The following is a 23,550-nucleotide window of genomic DNA, read 5'->3' as shown; positions in this document are numbered from 1 at the left end:
TGCAGATGCTGATTGCAGCCATGAAATTAAAAGACGCTTGCTCCTTGGAAGGAAAGTTATGACCAACCTTGATAGTATATTAAAAAGCAGAGACATTACTTTGCCAACCAAGGTCCGTCTAGTCAAGGCAATGGTTTTTCCCGTGGTCATGTATGGATGTGAGAGTTGGACTGTGAAGAAAGCTGATCTCTGAAGAATCGATGCTTTTGAACTGTGGTGTTGGAGAAGACTCTTGAGAGTCCCTTATACTGCAAGGAGATCCAACCAGTCCATTCTAAAGGAGATCAATCCTGGGTGTTCATTGGAAGGACTGATGCTAAAGCTGAAACTGCAATACTCTGGCCACCTCATGCGACGAGTTGACTCACTGGAAAAGACTCTGATGCTGGGAAATGTTGGGGGCGGGAGGAGAAGGGGACGACAGAGAATGAGATGGCTGGATGGCATCACCATCACCATCCAGACTCTGTGGACATGAGTTTGAGTGTACTCTGGGAGTTGGTGATGGACAGGGAGGCCTGGTGTGCTGTGATTCATGGGGTCGCGGAGAGTCGGACACAACTGAGCGACTGAACTGAACTGAACTGAAGGGCAGTTTATTTCATTCTTTCAATGACTCCTTAAAGAAATTATTATCCCCATCTTGCTAATAAGCAAACTGAGACTCAAAGAAATTGAGAAACTTGCTAAAAGTCCAGGAGAATATTAAGAGGTGGATGTGGTTGTGGTTGCCCTGAGTTCAGGCAATAAGGAAGTGCACTGCTGCTGCTGCTGCTGCTGCTAAGTCACTTCAGTCGTGTCCGACTCTGTGCGACCCCATAGATGGCAGCCCGCCAGGCTCCCCCGTCCCTGGGATTCTCCAGGCAAGAACACTGGAGTGGGTTGCCATTTCCTTCTCCAATGTGTGAAAGTGAAAAGTGAAAGTGAAGTTGCTCAGTCATGTCCGACTCGTAGCGACCCCATGGACTGCAGCCTACCAGGCTCCCCCATCCATGGGATTTTCTAGGCAAGAGTACTGGAGTGGCTTGCCATTGCCTGCTCCGAAGGAAGTGAACTAGCTGCAGATAATTTAAATATAATATGACTCAGATGGTAAAGAACCTGCCTGCAAGGCAGGATACATGAGTTCGATCTCTGGGCCAGGAAGATTCCCTGGAGAAAGAAATGGCTACCCACTCTAGTATTCTTGCCTGGAGAATTCCACGGATAGAGAGGCCTGGGAGACTAGAGTCCATGGGGTTGCAAGGAGTCAGACACGATTGAGCAACTAACAAAAAAAAGTCAGACTAACTTTTTTTTAACATTTAAAAATTTGGGGTAAAATATATATAACGTGAATTTGCCATCTTAACTATTTTTACGTGTACAGTTCAGTGACATTAAATATATTTTTGTGCCACCATCACCACCATCCATCCCCAGAACCCTTTTCATTTTGCAAAACTGAAAATTTGAACCAATTAAACAATAATGCCTCATCTACCTCTCCCTCTAGCCCCTGGCAACAACCATTCTACTTTTTGTCAAAACAGCTTTGACAAGTCTAAGTACCACATACAAGTGGAACCACATAGTCCTTTTGTGACTGGCTTATTTCACTTAGCAGACTGTCTTCAGGGTTTATCTACATTGTAGCATATATTTTGAAAAGAATTTTCTTCCTTTTTAACAGCTGAATAATATCCCACAGCATATAGGAACCACATTTTGTTTGTCCATTCATCCGTCAATGTACACTTGGGTTGCTTCCATTTTTTAACTATTATGAATACTCTCCAATGAATGTGGATATATGTGTGTGTGTATGCATGCACAAGTGTGCACATGCATGCATGTGTGTGTTTAAATCATTATGTACCAGAAACTCTAGATAAAATCAGGGATAAAATATTCCTTCCTGAAAAACTCTTTTGTTGGTCACATTTTAGGCAACTGTTGTAGGTACTACTGAATTTGAATAATATAGTATACACCTCAGAACTAGCACAGTTCTTTCTTTTAAACTAGCACATTTAAGAAATTACTTTCCTTTACAAAAGAAAAAGAAAAGCAACACTGGATTCTACACAGATATGAATTCTGAGAACAAATTAGAATCTTCTTCTATTTATTTAGAGAATAAGTGTGTGATGAGTTGAAATTGAGCTTGCTTTGTGAAAGTGTTAGTTGCTTGGTTGTGTCTGACTCTTTGCAACCCCATGGACTATAACCTGCCAGGCTCCTTTCTCCATGGCATTTTTCAGACTCAATCCATGGCATTTTCCAGGCAAGAGTACTGGAATGGGTTGCCATTTCCCTTCTCTGGAAAGGAGACTGGATCCACATCTCCCGCATTAGAAGTAGATTCTTTACTATCTGAGCCACCAGGGATCCCAAGCTTACTTTGAGTGCAATCTGTATCTTGAACCCCTGTGGTACTACCCATTCCTATATTTACATACTAAATTTAAAATAAGCAATGATAGCACATGATTGTAAAGACAAAGAACAAAACTTGAGTCACTTTAATGCTGTCATTCTATGTGAACAGTTTGGAGTTTTCATTTTTCTTTAAAATCTAAAGTAATAAAACAACTGCCAATGCAAGTTATAATTATTTGTTTAGTAAGTATAAATAGTTCACTCATTAAATATTTGGATGACTTTGGGTCTCTTTAGTTTCAAAATGTACTTTTTAAAGACTGCTGTTTTGAAACTAAAGAATTTATCAAGGAAACAATGACCATTTACTGATTATCACATGAGTATTACTGGAAAAGTTTGGTTATAAACAGGAGAGAACATTAAAAATGATGATCTACTTTGGGCTCCAAAATCACTGCAGATGGTGATTGCAGCCAGGAAATTAAAAGACGCTTACTCCTTGGAAGGAAAGTTATGACCAACCTAGATAGCATATTAAAAAGCAGAGACATTACTTTGCCAACAAAGGTCCATCTAATCAAGGCTATGGTTTTTCCAGTAGTCATGTATGGATGTGAGAGTTGGACTGTGAAGAAAGTTGAGCGCCGAAGAACTGATGCTTTTGAACTGTGCTGTTGGAGGAGACTCTTGAGAGTCCCTTGGACTGCAAGGAGATCCAACCAGTCCATCCTAAAGGAGATCAATCCTGGGTGTTCATTGGAAGGACTGATGTTGAAGCTGAAGCTCCAATCCTTTGGCCATCTCATGCGAAGAGCTGACTCACTGGAAAAGACCCTGATGATGGGCAGGATTGGGGGCAGGAGGAGAAGGGGATGACAGAGGATGAGATGGTTGGATGGCATCACCGACTCGATGGACATGGGTTTGGGTGGGCTCCAGGAGTTGGTGATGGGCAGGGAAGCCTGCTGTGCTTCATGGGGTTGCAAAGAGTCGGACACGATTGAGCGACTGAACTGAACTTGGATGTCAAATATTCTAGGTATATCAAGTCACAAGCTTATAAGAGGCATGTGTTCAAATCCAGATTTGTCAAATTCTAAGCTTTTTACTCCTATTCTAGGCTATTTAGGGCTTCCCCGGTGGCTTAGTCGGTAAAGAGTAGGTCTGTGATGTGCAAGACCCAGGTTCAATCCTTGGGTCGGGAAGATCCACTGGAGAAAGGAATGGCAACCCACTCCAGTATTCTTGCCCTGAAAATTCTGTGGATGGAGGAGCCTGGTGGGCTACAGTCCATGGGGTCACAAAGAGTTGGACACGACTGAGCAGCTAACACACTAGGCTATTGAATGATTAACAAGCGTGCCCAATTTCTAAAGATAGTTTCCTGTCTAGCAGTATAGTGTAATGGTTCAAACACCTGCTACACAGCAAGTACAATGTCATGGTGAACCCGTGCATTCTCCCTCTTCTCTCAGTGGGGAGGAAAAACTGTGTAATAGGTGGAGGGTTTTTAAAAAAAATTAACTGGTATTTTGGCTTTTATATTGCTTTTGTTTTGCTACCAGGGGAGTGTGGAGCAATGCACATCCAGATTTTTTTCTGTTTCTAGCTAGATGCAGAGTCCTGCATGGTGCTTGTGAAACCCAATTACCTTTTACCCGTCATATCCCACACTGGTGTAAGGCTGGCCCCTGAGTTTGACAGTATACATGGGCATGGGGGACAGAGTGGTGGAGGTTTCCTTAAGCTCTAACTGTTAGTCACTCAGTCGTGTCCAACTCTTTGCAACCCTATGGACTGTAGCCCACCAGGCTCCTGTGTCCATGGGATTTCCCAGGCAAGAATACTAGAGTGGGTTGCCATGCCCTCCTGCAGGGGATCTTTGCAACCTATGGATTGAACCTGGGTCTTCTGCATTGCAGGCAGATTCTTTACCATCTGAGATTTCCCTAGATATAAATAAAAGGAGTTGAGGGGTTCCTGTTTATGGTAGTGTCTACAAGGGGATGTGAACTCTGCCTTACCAGGGAATCAAGCCTAACTGGCCATTGCATGCTGAGGCTTTGAGTAGCCGTGAGGGCTCTGTGTTTTCCTGCCATTGGTGGAGAGGAGTGCTAGGGTGAGGGGTGGTCCCTGAATTAATCAGACAACTGGCACCAACCGTCAACTGCTGCCTCTAGCGGCTGGAGAACCATTTTTCTGGTGTTGCATGAATTCAGAAATCTTGGGAGTGTGGGGCAGGGAGAAAGCGCAGAGATTGAATTCTTATGATTCAAGAGGATGAGAAGCAGAAACACATTTAGTTTTGATTTTGTAATCATGCAATGTGACATTTCTTGTACCTGAGGAGTGAAGAGTAAAATTTTTTGCTACCTAAATAAACAAACAAGTGCAACCCAGGGAAGAGCAATGTTGGGTGAAGCATGGAGCACACAGGGAGCACTTGGGAGGGGCAGGGAAGGCCTCCTAGGGGGAGAGGTCCACGCTGAGAATGAGGAGCATCAGCAGGGAGGAGGGGTTATGGGATGCAGCAGGGGAAGGGAGGAGGAGGCATGCTCCAGGCAGAGGGAACAGAGGCACAAAGGCCCAATGGCAAAAGAGCAGGAGTCCTTGGAAATGTAGGGTGGCTGGAGAAGATGCAACAGGGAGGAAGGCTGGTACCAGGTGAGCTAAGCTGGGGTCAGATCAGGAAGACCCCACTCTGGGAAACTAGGGCTTTATTCTAGGGACCGTGGGGAAAAACATTACTGTGTTTTATGCAGAGGCATGAAGCTTCAATACTTTGACCACCTGACATGAAGAACTGACTTACTGGAAAAGACCCTGATGCTGGGAAAGATTGAAGGCAGGAGGAGAAGGGGATGACAGAGGATGAGATGGTTGGATGGCATCACCAACTTAATGGACGTGAGTTTGAGCAAACTCTGGGAGATGGGGAAGGACAGGGAAGCCTGGCATGCTGCAGTCCATGGGGTTGCAAAGGATCAGACACGACTGAGTGACTGGAAAACAATGAAAAGATGAGATGCAGGCTTTGGAAGATCTCCCTGGTGGCCACGGGGAAAACAGACCATAGTGCAGCAAGACCAGTCAAAGGGAGGCAAGTCAAGAGGCCCTATCTGGTGTTCTGTGAAGCCTCATCAGAATGTATAAAGACTTCCCTGGTGGTCCAATGGTTAAGAACTCTCCTTCTAATGCAGGGGACATAGGTTTGATCTCTGGTCCAGGAAGATCCCACATGCTTCAGGGCAACTAAGCCTGTGCCCCACAACTACTGAAGCCTGTGCTCTGCGACCAGAAAAAAAACCACAATGAGAAGCCCACACACTGCAACGAAGACTAACCCTCACTCACAGCCACTGGAGAAAGCCTGGGCATAGCAGTGAAGATCCAGCACAGCCAAAAATAAAGAACTCTATGAAACACCTGTGCTGTGTGCTCAGATGCTCAGTTGTGTCTGACTCTTTGTGACCCCATGGATTGTAGCTCTCCAGGCTCCTCTGTCCATGGGAATTCTCCAGGGAAGAATACTGGAGTGGGCTGCCATTTCCTTCACCAGGGGATCTTCCTAACCGAGGGATCGAATCCGAGTCTCTTATGTCCCCTACATTGGCAAGTAGGTTCTTAGTGCCACCTGTGAAGCCTGTAGAAGGAATACATCATAATACATGGTCAGAGGAGTACTTTACCATTTCGCTTGCTTCATGCGACGAGTTGACTCACTGGAAAAGACTCTGATGCTGGGAGCGATTAGGGGTAGGAGGAGACGGGGACGACAGAGAATGAGGTGGTTGGATGGCATCACCGACTCGATGGACATGGGTTTGAGTGAACTCCGGGAGTTGGTGATGGACAGGGAGGCCTGGCGTGCTGTGGTTCATGGGGTCGCTAAGAGTCGGACACGACTGAGCGACTGAACTAACTAACTAACTAACTAAAGCACTTAAGCCTTATTGTTTTCTCTGTAACTTCAGACCATGCTGTCTACAGTCATCAAAACTACTTTAAAGACTACACACAGAGGAAGAAAAAAGAAATTCAAGGAGACTCATCCTGTTTTTCTGGTCTGTGAAGAGAACTCCTTTTGGGTCTTGAATCCGTCATGAAGCATTATGTGCTTATCTCTTCTAATGAGAAGATACAGTTTATGAGACTGCCATTAAAGCTCTTGTCTAATTTGTTCATAAAACTTCACAGACTACTGGCCTCATACACTTCCCCTCAGGTTTATATCACCTTTGGTAAGCACCGTCAGCCACATGCAAACCCACTTTGCTGAACCATCACCAGGCCTACCCTAGTTTTCCCAAACGCCTAAAGGTGTGTTATGGGAGACTATGCTGGGAGCCTTGCTAAACCCCATAGTGTGATGTTTACCTCGTTAGTAACTAAGTGTGGGGGCCATGCCAAAAAAGGAATGAGGTTAATTATAGCTGATTTGTTCCTGAATACGTTACATAGCTCCTCGTGGCCATATCTTTCCTTTTTAAGCAAAACATTATGTGACAGTTTTTGAATCTTGGATTAACAGTTCCTATACATAATTTCTAGATATGATAATAACCCCAATCATTGCCATTTTATTGAGGGCCTACTCTATGCCTGGCATTGTATTAAGGGCTTTTTTTACGTTATTCCATTCAATTTCTACTACAAGCCTAGGAGGTAGACTTTACTCTCAGATGGAGAGTGAGGGCCAGTTGTTTAATTGCTTTTCCAGATCCACATGGCTTGTATGAGACAGCTGGTATCAAATGCACATCTAATTTGTATGCTCATATTCATCACCACAAATCTGATTGCCTGATGATACCCTGTGCAGATCAATAGTGCACTTTCCAAATGTTTACTGTGTCATCTGTCACATGCCTCTCTTCTCCAGGAACCACATCTTATTTCTCTTTTTACCCCCAGTGTACTTGTTACTCAAGAAGGTTCTCAAAAAGGTTCTGTTGAGTAAATACATTTAAAATGTCTTTCTGTAACCCACTCCAGTGTTCTTGCCTGGAGAATCCCAGAGACGGTGGAGCTTGGTGGGCTACCATCTATGGGGTCGCACAGAGTCGGACACGACTGAAGTGACTTAGCAGCAGCAGCAACCCACAGTATTACTATGTCTGAAAATTAGAAGGACTTTTGCCTTATCTAACACTCTTTTCTTGCCCACAGGCATTATAGACAGCAGCACAATTATCTCTGTGTTTCTGGCAATTAGGGCTTCTCATAATAGCCTGTCTATCCAAGGCTTAAAGAGAGGAGTTGTCCTAACTTTTTTCAATCTGATGATCGTTACCTGTGCAGAAAACACAAGGCAAAAGGTAACATGGGTAGTTTCCTTCTCTTTCAGGGCCTTTAACTTTTCACCAGTTATCAGATATGAACTGATGTTTACTATATTCTTTGTCTCTAAACACAAATTACTTCTCCTATTTCCTTTAACCATATTCTTTATGAAATGGGCAGCTATCTTTTAAATTTTTTATTTATTTACTTTTGGCTGTGCTGGGTCTTTGTTGCTGCTCGGGCTTTTTTCTGGTTGTGGAGAGTGGAAGCTACTCTTCATTGTGGTCCATGGGCTTCTCTTTGCAGTGACTTCTCTTGTTGAGGAGCACAGGCTCTAGATGCGTGGGTTCAATAGCTGTGATGCATGGGCTTTAGCTGATTCATGGCATTGGGGATCGTCCCAGACCAGAGATCAAACCTGTGTCCCTGGCACTGGCAGGCAGATTTTTAACCACTGAACCACCAGAGAAGTCCTGAATGGCCATATTTAAATCCATAATACATTGCGGTGATGCATTTAAAACTTTGAACACTGAACACTTCTAGGCCTAAAGTCTTATTCTTTTACTTATTCATGAAATAGCCTTTTTAAAATATAATTTTAATGATATTCAGAATAGTGGGAGAATAATTTGATAAATGCCACCTAATACTTAAAGAATTTTTGAATTATGTGTATATACAATCTTAAAATGGAGTAAAAAAGAAAAAAATGATGGTGTTAATCTTTTTGAAATAGAAATATATTCTATTTTGGCTTTGACGAACATCTACAAATTTTTTGCCTCCTTGCCCTTTATGAATAACACACACACACACACACACACACACACACACAAGAATACATGCTCAACCAGTATGCTTTTCCAGAAGATAGTGGAGGACAGAGGAGTCTGGTATGCTGTAATCCAGGGGGTTGTAAAGAGGTGGACACAACTTATTGACTGAACAATAGTAGGCTTTGATAACTATCTCTTCCCAGATAGGAATTCTATGTTTTGGTCAGTAATTTGGAATATGTTGCCATTCAACCTATGTGGTCCCTCCCTTATTGGTCCCCAGGGAGGAAACCAGCTGGCAAAAATCAAGATCTTCATCTACTCAAGAGTTGCACACATCAAATAGCAAATAGATGAATTTAGCAAGTGCCAGAAACAACACTGAACTCAAGAGAGCTAACTAGGAAGAAATAAGGCTGGAGCATCTCCAAAGCATAGAGGAGCCAGAAGAAAATCAGACATGAGGTGGGAGTGGATGGGTTACTTGGATAAAGGAGATCAACTTGATGATGATGAATGGAAACAAATTTTTGATGGTGAGCACACTGCAGTGTAGACAGAAGTAAAAATACAATGTTGTACACATTAAACTTAAAAAAAAAAAAAAGTCAGATGTGAATCTGGGCTAAAGAGAATACCATGGCAGACAAATGGAAAGGGAAGTTTCTAGACAAGGTCTGTCCACAGATCTCATCAAGAAGATTTGTCCATATTTTTTAATCTCCCTTTTTGTCCGTGTTGTGTCTCTCATAAAGTGGTAGAAGTTCATTGCTCCTTTAAGTGCTATTTATACATCCATTCAATTCATTTCATTAATTCACCTGTTAACCACCATTATTAGGAACATAGTAGATGTTAAGGATGCAAAAATGAGTTAAGTCAATATTTTCAGAGTAGCAAGTGAACCAACCATGCCCATCAGTACACTTGTTCTCCATCATAACATAAAATGAAGCAATTAGAACGCTCTAGCACTGAATCAGTGTTACATGCTATAAGAAAAGGGATACATTATTATGTGGTGTGCATGCTTATCAAAGTGCACTATAAACATAGCATTAAATATTTAAAATATACAATGTGTATATCTCAAGCTTTACCAAGATATGATTACAAAATAAGGTCACCTGAATGTCCCAGACCTTACCAAGATATACTATTTGATACACCTAAATAAAGTCACTGGTGGCTCAGACAGTAAATAAGCTGCCAGGGTTCGTTCGATCCCTGGGTCAGGAAGATCACCCGGAGAAGGGAATGGCTACTCACTCCAGTATTCTTGCCTGGAGAATTCCATGGACAGAGGAGCCTGGCGGGCTACAGTCCATGGTGCTGCAAAGAGTCGGACAGGACTGAGCAATGGAAGGGGGAAAAAAAGTCATGCTTCTGATAATAAATTATTATATACTAAGTATGTAATACTGAGCTCACTCATGAAATTAATTCTCTTCGGTGTGTCTTTCCACCCCCTTTCTATATACACACACATGCACATATATGCATGATTAGTACTATTATCTTTTGATTAAACCATTTGAGATAAGTTGCAGACACCACGACCTTTCACTTCCAAATACCTGGTCATTTATCCTAGACAACTAAATACCAAAATACCTCCTAAGGACAAGAACATTCTCTTACATAACCACAACTCAGCAATCAAACTCAGGAAATTAGCAATAGAGACACACTACTATTATCCAAAACACATCCCATATTCAAATTTTACCAAATATACCAATAATTAAATGTCCTCAATGGCGTTTATTTCGTGCATCCAGGGGTCAACCCCGGATCACACATTTTATTTGGTTGTCGAGTCTCCTGTCTTCTTTACTCCAGAAAGACTTCTCAGTCTCTCTGTGTCTTTTATGAACTTCACATTCTTGAGCACAGGCTCACAGTCTGTGGAATGTCCTTCGGTTGGGTTCTCTCATTATCTTCCCAGGGTATTTTTCAGAGTTTCCCAGGGCGCTGCCTCATGTGTGATGTGGAGCCGGTCCTTCTGGTTCTTCCGTCTGGCTGGCTGACTTCACTGCCCTCCACGTGGCTGCTGCCACTGCTACCCTTGAACTTTAAGAGGAGGTTGGGTTGTCTCCTGCTGATGCCACCACTCAGATCCTTGCAGACCTTCAAGGAAGAATGCTGCAGGTCCTAGCTTCTCACTCTAAACCCTGGGTAGTGTGTAAGCTGTGCATAGTCATGTCAGACTCTTTTGCGAGACCCCCACGGACTGTAGCTCACCAAACTCCTCTGTCCATGGAATTTTCCAGGCAAGAATACTGGAATGGGTTACCATTTCCTACTCCAGGGGAATCTTCCTGATCCAAGATCAAGCCTCTGTCTTCTGTGTCTCCTGCATTAGAAGGCGGATTCTTTACTACTGCACCACCTGGGAAGCTGAGGGAAACCCTTGAAGATGCTCCTTAACTCTTTACAGCACACCTAAGGCCAGGCTATAACTTTTTAACAGAATTGTTTTCAATGCTTGAGGGTATCACAAGCATGTGTGTTAGTCACTCATTCGTGTCTGGCTCTTTTGTGACCCCACGGACTATAGCCCACCAGGCTCCTCCGTCCATGAGATTTCTCAGGCAAGAATACTGGAGTGGGTTGCCACGCCCTTCTCCAGGGGATCTTCCCAACCCAGGGATCAAACCCAGGTCTTCTGCATTACAGGCAGATTCTTTACCATCTGAGCCACCAGGGAATCCTGTATCACAAGCATGACACAGAAAACAATGTCAAACCACTACTGAGAAGTTAACTACTCTTGGGACTTCCCTGGTGGTCCTGTGACTAAGATTCCAAGCTCCCAATGCAGGGGGCCTGGGTTCCACCACTGGTCAGGGAACTAGATCCCACATGCCTCAACGGAGAGTTTGCATACTGAAACTAAAGATCTCTCATGACACAACTAAGACCTGGCGCAGCCAAATAAATTAATAATAAATAAATGATTTTTTTTAAATGAAAGAAAAACTACTGTTCTTAGAGCTCACAGACTAAAACATGACCCCAGAGTCGTTAAATAGCTTCCACCTCCATTCGGAAGGCTCAACTCACTCCACCACAAACGCCCCCATAATGTCCCTGCTAGGAAGTCCAGACTCAGCAATGTGCCAGGCCTAGAGGGAAAAACACTGTTCTCAATGCCCTTGCTTCCAGATTTGGGTGGACTGTCTTCCCAAGATGAGCAATGCTAAGGAGACCCCCTCACCCCTTACCTGGGAACCTCACTTTTAAGCATTAGTTAGGCTCACCTAGCTCGGCAGGTCCTACCTTCCCACACCATGTTTACTAAAATTAGACTGTCCAGTTCTATGCAACACTATATGTGGCCACCAAGAATCCAGCCTGGAAGCACTACCACAAGGCAAATACAATTCCTTTATAGCCTTTTTTCCTCCATCATGTGGTGCAGAGTAGTATGGTCCTTGAGAAACCCCTACTACAGCCTGGTTTTCATTCCTGATCTCCTGTAAATAAATGCTTGGGTGAGAATCCATTGACGAATCTCCCATGAACAACCAGCAATTTTCAGACATAAGAAATTCTAAATCTATATTGAGAAAAAAAAAAATTATAACCCTGTAAGAGCATAATTGAGCTTAAGATACACCCAATTTACATGACTAAATAGACTGTTCAAAGCATTTGCATTTGGGTTACTTCATCCCATTTTGGCCTTCTTTAAGAAAAACAGTGAGTACTTACTTGCCCTCATATCTACAGGATTAAAAGGCCCATTTAAATTATGTTTACAAAAACTGATTTAGCAATTTGGCCCCAAAGGTAAATTCCAGTCTCTACCCGAGACGTTGAAACGGCTTATAATTTCAAGACTGAAAGGTTTTCTAGCCTCAACTATTTTTACTATTTTAAGGCAAATTTGCAGCTTCTTCAAATATGCCCTACCTTTCCAGCTTCGTCACCCCAAATCCTCTCCCATCTGTGCTTCTGCCAAAAAAGAATACTTTGCTGATTTGTGATTCCATCCCTCACCTTTTTACTTCCAAACTCTTGCTTCTGTTGGCCTCGTGTCTTTAATACTCTCCCCACAGTGCTTCCCTGGTGACTAGGAAGGTAAAGAATCTGCCTGCAATGCAGGAGACCCCGGTTTCATCCCTGAGTGAAGAAGATCGCCTGAAGAAGGGAATGGCTGTGCTAAGCCACTTCAGTCATGTCTGACTCTTCGTGATCCCATGGACTGTAACCCACCAAGCTCCTCTGTCCATGGGGAGTATTCGTGCCTAGAAAATCCCATGGACAGAGGAGCCTGCCAGGCTACAGTTCATGGGGTTGCAAAGAGTCAGACATGACTGAGCATCTAACACTTTCATGACCCCAATTTCTCAAAATTTTCCTCAGCCTTCAAAGACCTACTCAAATGTCATCTCTCAGTCTTCCCAACTGGATATGATATATCTTTTCTCTCAAAATCCCACAGCAGGGACTTCCCTGGCATTCCAGTGGTTAAGACTTTAAGTTTCCATTCCAGGGGGCAAGCGTTTGATCCCTGGTCAGGGAACTAAGATCCCGTGTGCCATGCAGTGCAACCAAAATAAAATAAATTAGATTGTGGTGATGGTTGCACAACATTATATAAAAAAAGAACTAATGTTTAATACTTCAAAAAAAAATCCCACAGCACAATATTTTCATCTTCTTCTTTATTACAGCAGTTATGTTCTACTATGCTGTAGTTACTAGGTTCATGTCTTATCTGTTCCACTTGATTTTTTTTTTGAGGCTGATGACAAATCCCTGCTCACGTTTGTATATCCCCTGTTACCTCTCATGGTACCTTGTAAACATTAGGCACTCAATATATTTTAGAGTTGAGTTGAACTAAAACCCAGTGAATACAATATCTCACAGAAAACTGATAGCTCTGACCTAAATTACATCACATGGCAAATCTGAAAATATTAGTTTAAGAATGAAAGATGAAACCTGTTGTCAATTTGCCAACCACAACTTGGGCTAAACACTAACAAAGACAGGCATTGTAAATAAAGTGTCCTTCTAGTCAAAACTAATAGACATTTGATGACAGAGTAGAGCAACTGGATAGTAATGACTCCTGGGTTGACAAGCTTGAGATTTATGAGAAAAGTATCAGTTCAGTTCAGTCGCTCAGTCGTGTCCGACTCTCCGCGACCCCATGAATCACAGCACACCAGGCCTCCCTGTCCATCACCAACTCCCGGAGTTCACTCAAACTCATGTCCATCAAGTCAGTGATGCCATCCAGCCATCTCATTCTCTGTCATCTCCTTCTCCTCCCGCCCCCAATCTTTCCCAGCATCAGAGTCCTTTCCAGTGAGTCAACTCGTCGCATGAGGTGGCCAAAGTATTGGAGCTTCAGCTTTAGCATCAGTCCCTCCAATGAACACCCAGGATTGATCTCCTTTAGAATGGACTGGTTGGATCTCCTTGCAGTCCAAGGGACTCTCAAGAGTGTTCTCCAACACCACAGTTCAAAAGCATCAATTCTTCAGCGATCAGCTTTCTTCACAGTCCAACTCTCACATCCATACATGACCACGGGAAAAACCATAGCCTTGACTATTCCCGCTAAATGAGCAATAAATTGCTTCTGCTCTCTCTGCTATTTTGTTGGCCATACTGAAAGGAAAATAAAGTGGAAACAACAACATAATAGACTAAACAAAGATATTTAGAGACACATGTCTGGTGATGTTTTGGTCATTCAGTTCAGTTCAGTTACTCAGTTGTGTCCAATTCTTTGCAACCCCAGGGACTGCAGTACACCAGGCTTCCATGTCCACCACCAACTCCTGGAGCTTACTCAAAATTATGTCCATCGAGTCAGTGATACCATCCAACCATCTCATCCTCTGTCGTCCCCTTCTACTCCTACCTTCAGTCTTTTCCAATGAGTCAGTTCTTCATATCAGGTGGCCAAAGTATGGGAGTTTCAGCTTCAGCATCAGTCCTTCCAATGAATATTCAGGACTGATTTCCTTTCGGATGAACTAGTTGGATCTCCTTGCAGTCCAAGGGACTCTCAAGAGTCTTCTCCAACACCACAATTCAAAAGCATCAATTCTTCAGTGCTCAGCTTTCTTTACAGTCCAACTCTCACATCTATACATAACTACTGGAAAAGCCATAGCTTGGACTAGATGGATCTTTGTTGGCAAAGTAATGTCTCTGTTTTTTAATAAGTGGTCTAGGTTGGTCATAGCTTTTCTTTCAAGGAGCAAGCGTCTTTTAATATCATGGCTGCAGTCACCTCTGCAGTGATTTTGGAGGCCCCCAAAATAAAGTCTCCAACTGTTTCCATTGTTTCCCCATCTATTTGTCATGAAGTGATGGGACCAGATGCCATGATCTGAGTTTTCTGAATGTTAAGTTTTAAGCCAGCTTTGTCACTCCCCTCTTTCACTTTCATCAAGAGGCTCTTTAGTTCCTCTTCGCTTTCTGCCATAAGGGTGGTATATCTGCATATCTAAGGTTATTGATATTTCTCCTGACAATCTTGATTCCAACTTGTGTTTCGTTCAACCCAGCGTTTCTCATGATGTACTCTGCATATAAGTTAAATAAGCAGGGTGACAATATACAGCCTTGACATACTCTTTCCCAGTTTGGAACCAATCTGTTGTTCCATGTCCAGTTCTAACTGTTGCTTCCTGACCTGCATACAGGTTTCTCAAGAGGCAGGTCGGGTGGTCTGGTATTCCCATCTCTTTCAGAATTTTCCACAGTTTATTGTGATCCACACAGTCAAAGGCTTTGGCATAGTCAATAAAGCAGAAGTAGATGTTTTTCTGGAACTCTCTTGCTTTTTCCATGATCCAGCGGATATTGGCAGTTGATCTCTGGTTCCTCTGCCTTTTCTAAATCCAGCATGAACATCTGGAACTTCACAGTTCATGTACTGTTGAAGCCTGGCTTGGAGAATTTTGAGCATTATTTTGCTAACGTGTGAGATGAGTACAATTGTGCGGTAGTTTGAACATTCTTTGGCATTGTCTTTCTTTGGGATTGGAATGAAAACCGACCTTTTCCAGTCCTGTGGCCACTGCTGAGTTTTCCAAATTTGCTGACATATTGAGTACAGCACTTTCACTGCATCATCTTTTAGGATTTGAAATAGCTCAACTGGAATTCCATCACCTCCACTAGCTTTGTTCGTCATGATGCTTCCTAAGGCCCACTTGACTTTGCATTCCAGGATGTCTGGCTCTAGGTGAGTGATCACACCACCGTGGTTATCTGGGTCATGAAGATCTTTTTTGTATAGTTTTTCTGTGTATTCTTGCCATCTCTTCTTAATATCTTCTGATTCTGTAAGGTCCATCCCATTTCTGTCCTTTATTGTGCCCATTTTTGCATGAGATGTTCCCTTGGTATCTCTAATTTTCTTGAAGAGATCTCTAATCTTTCCCATTCTACTGTTTTCCTCTATTTCTTTGCATTGATCACGGAGGAAGGCTTTCTTATCTCTCCTTGTTATTCTTTGGAACTCTGTATTCAAATGGGTATATCTTTCCTTTTCTCCTTTGCCTTTAGCTTCTGTTCTTTTCTCAGCTATCTTTAAGGCCTCCTCAGACAACCATTTTGCCTTTTCACATTTCTTTTTCTTGGGGATGGTCTTGATCACTGCCTCATGTACAATTTCTGGAACCCTAACAGACTTATTTTGAACTACCACACTGGTTCAAAACTGGGAAAGGAGTATGTCAAGGCTGTATTTTGTCACCCTGCTTATTTTACTTATATGCAGAGCACATCATGAGAAACGCCAGGCTGGATGAAGCACAAATGGCAATCAAGTCTAGGTTTGTCATAGCTTTTCTTCCAAGGGACAAGCATCTTTTAATTTCATGGCTGCAGTCACCATCTGCAGAGATTTTGGAGCCCCCCAAAATAAAGTCTCCAACTGTTTCCATTGTTTCCCCATCTGTTTGCCATGAAGTGATGGATGCCATAATCTTCATTTTTTGAATGTTGAGTTTTAAGCCAGTTTTTTCACTATCTTCTTTCATGAAGAGGCTCTTTAGTTCCTCTTTGCTTTTTGTCATTAGGGTGGGATCATCTGCATATCTGAGGTTGTTGATAATTCTCCTGGCAATCTTGATTCCAGCCTGTGCTTCATCCACCCCAGCATTTTGCATGATATGCTCTGCATATAAGTTAAATAAGTAGGGTGACAATATACAGCCTTGACGTACTTCTTTCCCAGTTTCAAACCAGTCTGGTAGTTCAAAATAAGTCTGGTAGGGTGCCAGAAATTCCACCTGCTCTGCTCTACTTAAGAACTGTATGCCTGAATGGCCCTCAAATTCCCCTGCAGTTTTAAGAGTTCAAGAAGTTGCATCAGATTGCTGGCAGAGCACTCAGACAGAAACACGGGCCAGGAGGGAGAGGGAAGAGACAGGACAGGATGTGCTGTCAAATATGTTTAAGTGCCAGGTGTGGAGGTATGGAGGGTCTGGCCCCAGGACCAGGAACTCAATCCATGCCTCTACCCTGTGACTCATCTGAGCTCTTCCCGCAACACTGTAGTGGAAAGTTAAGCGATCACAAGGTTCTAGGGAGCCCTGCTAGTGCATCACTTTGGGGACCCCAGGTTTTTATATTAATGCCCAAGAGGGTGGGATTTATAGAGAAAGAAAGCACTATTCATTTGTCTGCCTTCAGCTGCAGGGACAAGAAAGCAAAAACATGTTATTCACCTAGAAAACTGAATGGTTTCAGGGTAGAAAACTTCAAACATGAATGAATTCAGTAGTTTGACCCTCCCTGTCAAAAGCTAGCCTCTTTCTTTCTCCCTTGGGTCTGACTTCATTCTCAGGCTGACTCCATGCCCAGGCATAACTTCCTACCTCTTTCTAAGAGGAGAAAGAGCTTATTTCTCAGTAATCCCAACAAAGATCTCAGGACTGGCTCTGTTTGGACTAATTTAGTCATATGTCTTATTGTTTCGTCGCTAAATCAGGTCTGACTCTTTTGTAAAGCCATGGACCATAGCCCTCCAGGTTCCTCTGTCCATGGGATTCTCCAGGCAAGAATACTGGAGTGGGTTGCCATGCCCTTCTCCAGGGGATCTTCCCAACCCAGGGTTCAAACCCACAACTCATGCATGTCCTGCATTGCAGGTGGATTCTTTACCACTGAGCCACTGTGGATATAATTATATGCATATATGTATCTATGGATTCATCAATATATATACACTGTGTATTGATCTGACGTTGCAGATGGCATGTCACTCATAATTTAGAGACTGAACTGAACTGAATGATTACAATGTTAAACTGTAGCCACTCATTCCTTGTAACATTTATAACTAACAATCATATAGCATTTACCTGTCTCAAGCCTTGTTCTGAATATTTTGGTGATGTTGCTGCTGCTGCTGCTAAGTCGCTTCAGTTGTGTGCGACCCCATAGATGGCAGCCCACGAGGTTCCGCCATCCCTGGGATTCTCCAGGCAAGAACACTGGAGTGGGTTGCCATTTTCTTCTCCAATGCATGAAAGTGAAAAGTGAAAGTGAAGTCGCTCAGTCGTGTCCAACTAGTAGCGACCCCATGGACTGCGGCCCACCAGGCTCCTTCCGTCCATGGGATTTTCTAGTCAAGAGTACTGGTGTGGCTTGCCATTGCCTTCTCTGGTTTGCTAATGTTAGCTCATTTAATTCTTTTTTTTTTTTTAGCTCATTTAATTCTCACAGCAATTCTATGAGATAGAGAAGAGCTCCCCAAGAGATGATCTTCTTACTTCAACCAAACTCTCCAACTCACCAAGTGTTTGGCCCACCAGTGTATACAGGAGAGGACAAAGTTCACCAGCTGGGCGCTTCAGACACTTCTCTTTCAGGGCAGTTCTTGAAACAGTCCAACAACCTGGGGGCAAGAAAGAGTCCCACGTGGGTTCAGTGCAAGATCTGCTTGTCTTAGAAGCCTCATTCTTCACCAGAGACAATACCTCTGGCAGGGCTCTACCCACTTTTAATTAATAGACATATTTTAGAACAGTTTTAAGTGTCAGAAAAATTGAGAGGAAAGTACAGAGTTCACATATACTCAGTCCTATATACACATAGGGAGGTAGGTAGGTTTAGTCCCTAAGTCGTGTCCAACTCTAGCGACCCCTTGGACTGTAGCCTGCCAGGCTCATGTGTCCATGGGATTTCCCAAGCAAGAATACTGGAGTGGGTTGCCATTTCCTCCTAAACCTGGGTCTCCTGCAATGCAGGCAGACTATACCAGCAGAGCCACTAAGGAACCCCATACGCACATAGTTTCCCTTACTGTTAACATCTTACATTAGTGTGGTCCATTCGTTACACTTGATGAATAAATGAAGACACATTGTTATTAACTAAAGTCCTAGTATATTATCAGGGTTCACTCTGGGAGTACATTCACTGGTTTTGACAAATGCATAATGTCATACATCCATCATGGTAACCTCATACAGAGTAGTTTAACTATCTTAAAACCCCCATGTATTCCACTTCTTCATCCTTCAGATGCCTGGCAACCACCGATATTTTCATTCTCTCCATTTTGCCTTTTCCATAGTGTCATGTAGTTGCAATCATATAATATGTAGCCTTTTCAGCCTTCTTTCATTTAGCAATATGCTTTGAACATCCCTCAATGTCTTCACCTGGTTTAATAGCTCATTTCTTTTTATTGCTGAGTAACGGGAGGCCTGGCATGCTGTGATTCATGGGGTTGCGGAGAATCGGACACGACTGAGCGACTGAACTGAACTGAACTGAACATTCCACAGCCACTCCAGTACTATTGCCTAGAAAATCCCGTGGATGGAGGAGCCTGGTTGGCTGTAGTCCGTGGGGTCGCTAAGGATCGGACACGACTGAGCGACTTCACTTTCACTTTTCACTTTCACACATTGGAGAAGGAAATGGCAACCCACTCCAGTGTTCTTGCCTGGAGAATCCCACGGACGGGGGAGCCTGGTGGGCTTCCGTCTATGGGGTCGCACAGAGTTGGACACGACTGAAGTGACTTAGCAGCAGCAGCAACATTCCACAGCATGGATGTACCACAGTGTGTCTACCCATTCACCTACTGAAGCATTTGGTTGTTTTCAAGTTTTTGCAGTTATGAATAAGATGTATAGGTTTTTGGGTGGGCCTAACCTGCAAGAAGATCCAACCAGTCCATTCTAGAGGAGATCAATCCTGGGTGTTCATTGGAAGGACTGATGCTAAAACTGAAACTCCAATACTTTGGCCACCTCATGCGAAGAGTTGACTCACTGGAAAAGACTCTGATGCTGGGAGGGATTGGGGGCAGGAGGAGAAGGGGACGACAGAGAATGAGATGGCTGGATGGCATCACCGACTCGATGGATATGAGTTTGTGTGAACTCTGGGAGTTGGTGATGGACAGGGAGGCCCGGCGTGCTATGATTCATGGGGTCACAAAGAGTTGGACATGACTGAGCGACTGAACTGAACTGAACCACTCCAGTGTTCTTGCCTGGAGAATCCCAGGGACGGGAGAGCCTGGTGGGCTGCCGTCTATGGGGTTGCACAGAGTCGGACATGACTGAAGCAACTTAGTAGCAGCCACAGCATGCATTCAGTTCATTTTGGTAAATACCAAGGAGCATGATTCCTGGATGATATCTCCTTTAGGATTTTTATAGACAGAACCACAAGGATCCTGAAAAGTCAAGCCTAGTTTTAAGGGTTGCCATACTCAGGGAAGCCCAGAGTTTGGCATGCCCATAAATGCCCATCAGACATTCATAGATTTTTTTTCTACTTCATCCCAGTCCAGATGCAATTTACCATTCAGGCTTCATTGTTACCATGAAGAACAATGTCTAATAACACAGTTGACATTTCTACTTTCATCGGTTGGAGAGTCAACTAATGTTTAAGTCTCACAGAGGGATAATAGGTTTTGTTAAACCCTCTGGTCACTATGTATTTTTATTTCTTCCACTTTTCAAATGAAGAAACCAAGGCACAGAAAGTACCCAAGATCACATAGTTGGCAAAAAGTGAAACCAAGAATTAGACGGAGGCATTTGACCCCAGAGCCTGTGCTCATAAACATTGTGTCATTGTGTTATACTGCCTCAAGCATTACTTGTCTTTCTTACAAATGGAGGTAGTGTTTATGTAAATAAGTCATGGGTTAATACCCCTAGAATATTAGATTATGAGCCTGTGACCATGAAAGTTGCCGTCATGCTGATTTTATCTAAAGGCCTCTCTATCCCTATGCTCCAGGGGAAATTTTTTTCAAAGCCTCTCATTTTCAGAGGGTGGGGAAGTCCCCAGGGTTTCTGGGGACTCTCACCCACTTAAGGCCTCCAGATCTCCTCTGACTCAGGCCCCAGCATCAGAACTCATTGTCTCTATTTCCCACAAAAACCATGATGCAGAATTTGGCTACTTTACTGGTTTTCATAAGAAATGCCATCACGTCGAGCTTTTGAGATTTTGTAAAATTTCCTGAAGGTGTATGAGGTCACCAAGTCACCTTGCTTAGTTCATCGTACTCCAGAAAACATGACTTTTGCTCAAGTTCATTTCCCTTCTCTCCCTTTCCCTCCCTTCTCCCTCTGCCTCACCTCAATTGCAAATAAATCTCTTTTGACTCTTCTTTCCTCAGAAGACTTCAAAGCACCTATACCCTCCCAGGGAAGTACTGCTTTTTCTTTACAGGCTTCCTGGGACTGTATCCATAAGAAAGGGTACATTTGTTATATAATAATTTTTCCCATCTCACTATATTACAATCGAGTTAGCTGATTAGAAGTCCATTGCTCTGATAGGGCTTCACTGACTCCATTTGATAACAATGATACAACGACCAAAACATCTATAACAGAAAAGAAAGCTAAAGGCAAAGGAGAAAAGGAAAGATATACCCATTTGAATACAGACTTCCAAAGAATAGCAAGGAGAGATAAGAAAGCCTTCCTCCGTGATCAATGCAAAGAAATAGAGGAAAACAGAATGGGAAAGACTAGAGATCTCTTCAAGAAAATTAGAGATACCAAGGGAACATTTCATGCAAAAATGGGCACAATAAAGGACAGAAATGGGATGGACCTTGCAGAAGATATTAAGAAGAGATGGCAAGAATACACAGAAAGTGAAAGTGAAGTCGCTCAGTCGTGTCTGACTCTTTGGGACCCTGTGGACTGTAGCCTACCAGGCTTCTCCATCCATGGGATTCTCAAGGCAAGAATACTGGAGTGGGTTACCATTTCCTTCTCCAGGGGATCTTCCCAACCCAGGGATCGAACCCGGGTCTACCGCATTGGAGGCAGACGCTTTAACCTCTGAGCCACCAGGGAAGCCCAGAAAAACTATACAAAAAAGATCTTCATGACCCAGATAACCACGATGGTGTGATCACTCACCTAGAGCCAGACATCCTGGAATGCGAAGTCAAGTGGGCCTTAGGAAGCATCACGACGAACAAAACTAGTGGAGGTGATGGAATTCCAGTTGAGCTATTTCAAATCCTAAAAGATGATGCGGTGAAAGTGCTGCACTCAATATGTCAGCAAATTTGGAAAACTCAGCAGTGGCCACAGGACTGGAAAAGGTCAGTTTTCATTCCAATCCCAAAGAAAGACAATGCCAAAGAATGTTCAAACTACTGCACAATTGCACTCATCTCACACGTGAGCAAAATAATGCTCAAAATTCTCCAAGCCAGGCTTCAACAGTACATGAACTGTGAAGTTCCAGAGGTTCAAGCTGGATTTGGAAAAGGCAGAGGAACCAGAGATCAAATTGCCAACATCCACTGGATCATGGAAAAAGCAAGAGAGTTCCAGAAAAACATCTACTTCTGCTTTATTGACTATGCCAAAGCCTTTGACTGTGTGGATCACAATAAACTGTGGAAAATTCTGAAAGAGATGGGAATACCAGACCACCCGACCTGCCTCCTGAGAAATCTGCATGCAGGTCAGGAAGCAACAGTTAGAACTGGACATGGAACAACAGATTGGTTCCAAATTGGGAAAGAGTATGTCAAGGCTGTATATTGTCACCTTGTTTATTTAACTTATATGCAGAGTACATCATGTGAAATGCTGGGTTGGATGAAGTACAGCTGGAACCAAGATTGCCAGGAGAAATATCAATAACCTTAGATATGCAGATGATACCACCCTTATGGCAGAAAGTGAAGAGGAACTAAAGAGCCTCTTGACGAAAGTGAAAGACGAGAGTAAAAAAGCTGGCTTAAACTTAACATCCAGAAAACTTAGATCATGGTATATATGTATATGTATAGTTGATCACTTCACTGTACAGTAGAAACAAACACAATATTGTAAAGCAACTATAAGCGTTAGTCACTCAGTTGTGTCCGACTCTTTGCAACCCCATGGATTATATCCTGCCAGGCTCCTCCGACCATGGGATTTCCCAGGAGGAATACTAGAGTGGGTAGCCATTTCTTTCTCCAGGGGATCTTCCTGACCCAAGGATTGAACCCAGGTTCTCTGCATCACAGGCAGATATTTTACTATCTGAGCTGCCAGGGAAGCCATAAAGCAACTATATTCCTATAAAAATTAATTTAAAAAAGAAAGCATTATCACAAATTGTGAAATGTTCCTTGAATGAAAAGCTCAGGAGGCAGAGACAGAATAATAGGGGAGAGTGACCATTCAGGGAAGGCCTTTCTGAGGAGGTGATGTGAATTAGGAAAAAAAAGAAAATGAGAAGACAGTAATCATGTAAGCAGTCGAAGGAAGGGAGAATGTTACAGCCAGAAAGAACAGCACATGCAAACTCCCTGGGGGAGGTATGTTGAAGAAACAGAAAGAAAATCAGAGTTGCTGACGGATAGTAAGCAAAGGGCAGAAGAATACCAGACAAGAAGTGAGATATGGTTAGTGGCAGGAGGGAAGGCTGCAGAGAGCTTTCATATAATTCTATGTGAAATAATGAAGCCACTGAAATGGGAGAATAACGTGAAATGTTTGAAATTCCAAGTCATCCTTGTTTCAAAGTGCATGGAGACTAGGTCATAGGACACAGAAGAGAAAGCAGGGTTTCTCCATCCTCTTGGTGGTTGAATCAACATGACTTCCTGTTGGATTCTGTCTGAGAAGTGAGCAAAAGGGGA

General features: G+C 43.1%; 1 long non-coding RNA gene across 1 annotated transcript in view; it reads right to left on the bottom strand.

Annotated features, from left to right (window-relative positions):
• LOC148775274 (uncharacterized) overlaps positions 1-23,550 on the bottom strand; it is a 44,688-nt gene that overhangs the window by 5,842 nt on the left and 15,296 nt on the right. Inside the window, exon 2 of the long non-coding RNA XR_016039264.1 lies at positions 18,208-18,309. This is a non-coding gene — a long non-coding RNA (uncharacterized LOC148775274). The remainder of the gene's footprint in view (positions 1-18,207; positions 18,310-23,550) is intronic.

The sequence above is a fragment of the Moschus berezovskii genome, chromosome 16, assembly GCF_049115385.1.
Source record: "Moschus berezovskii isolate FMDL1 chromosome 16, NW_MosBer_1.0, whole genome shotgun sequence".
Taxonomy (NCBI): domain Eukaryota; kingdom Metazoa; phylum Chordata; class Mammalia; order Artiodactyla; family Moschidae; genus Moschus; species Moschus berezovskii.
The sequence above is the reverse complement of the archived record's forward strand: the minus strand, read 5'-3'. Positions and strand labels throughout refer to the sequence as shown.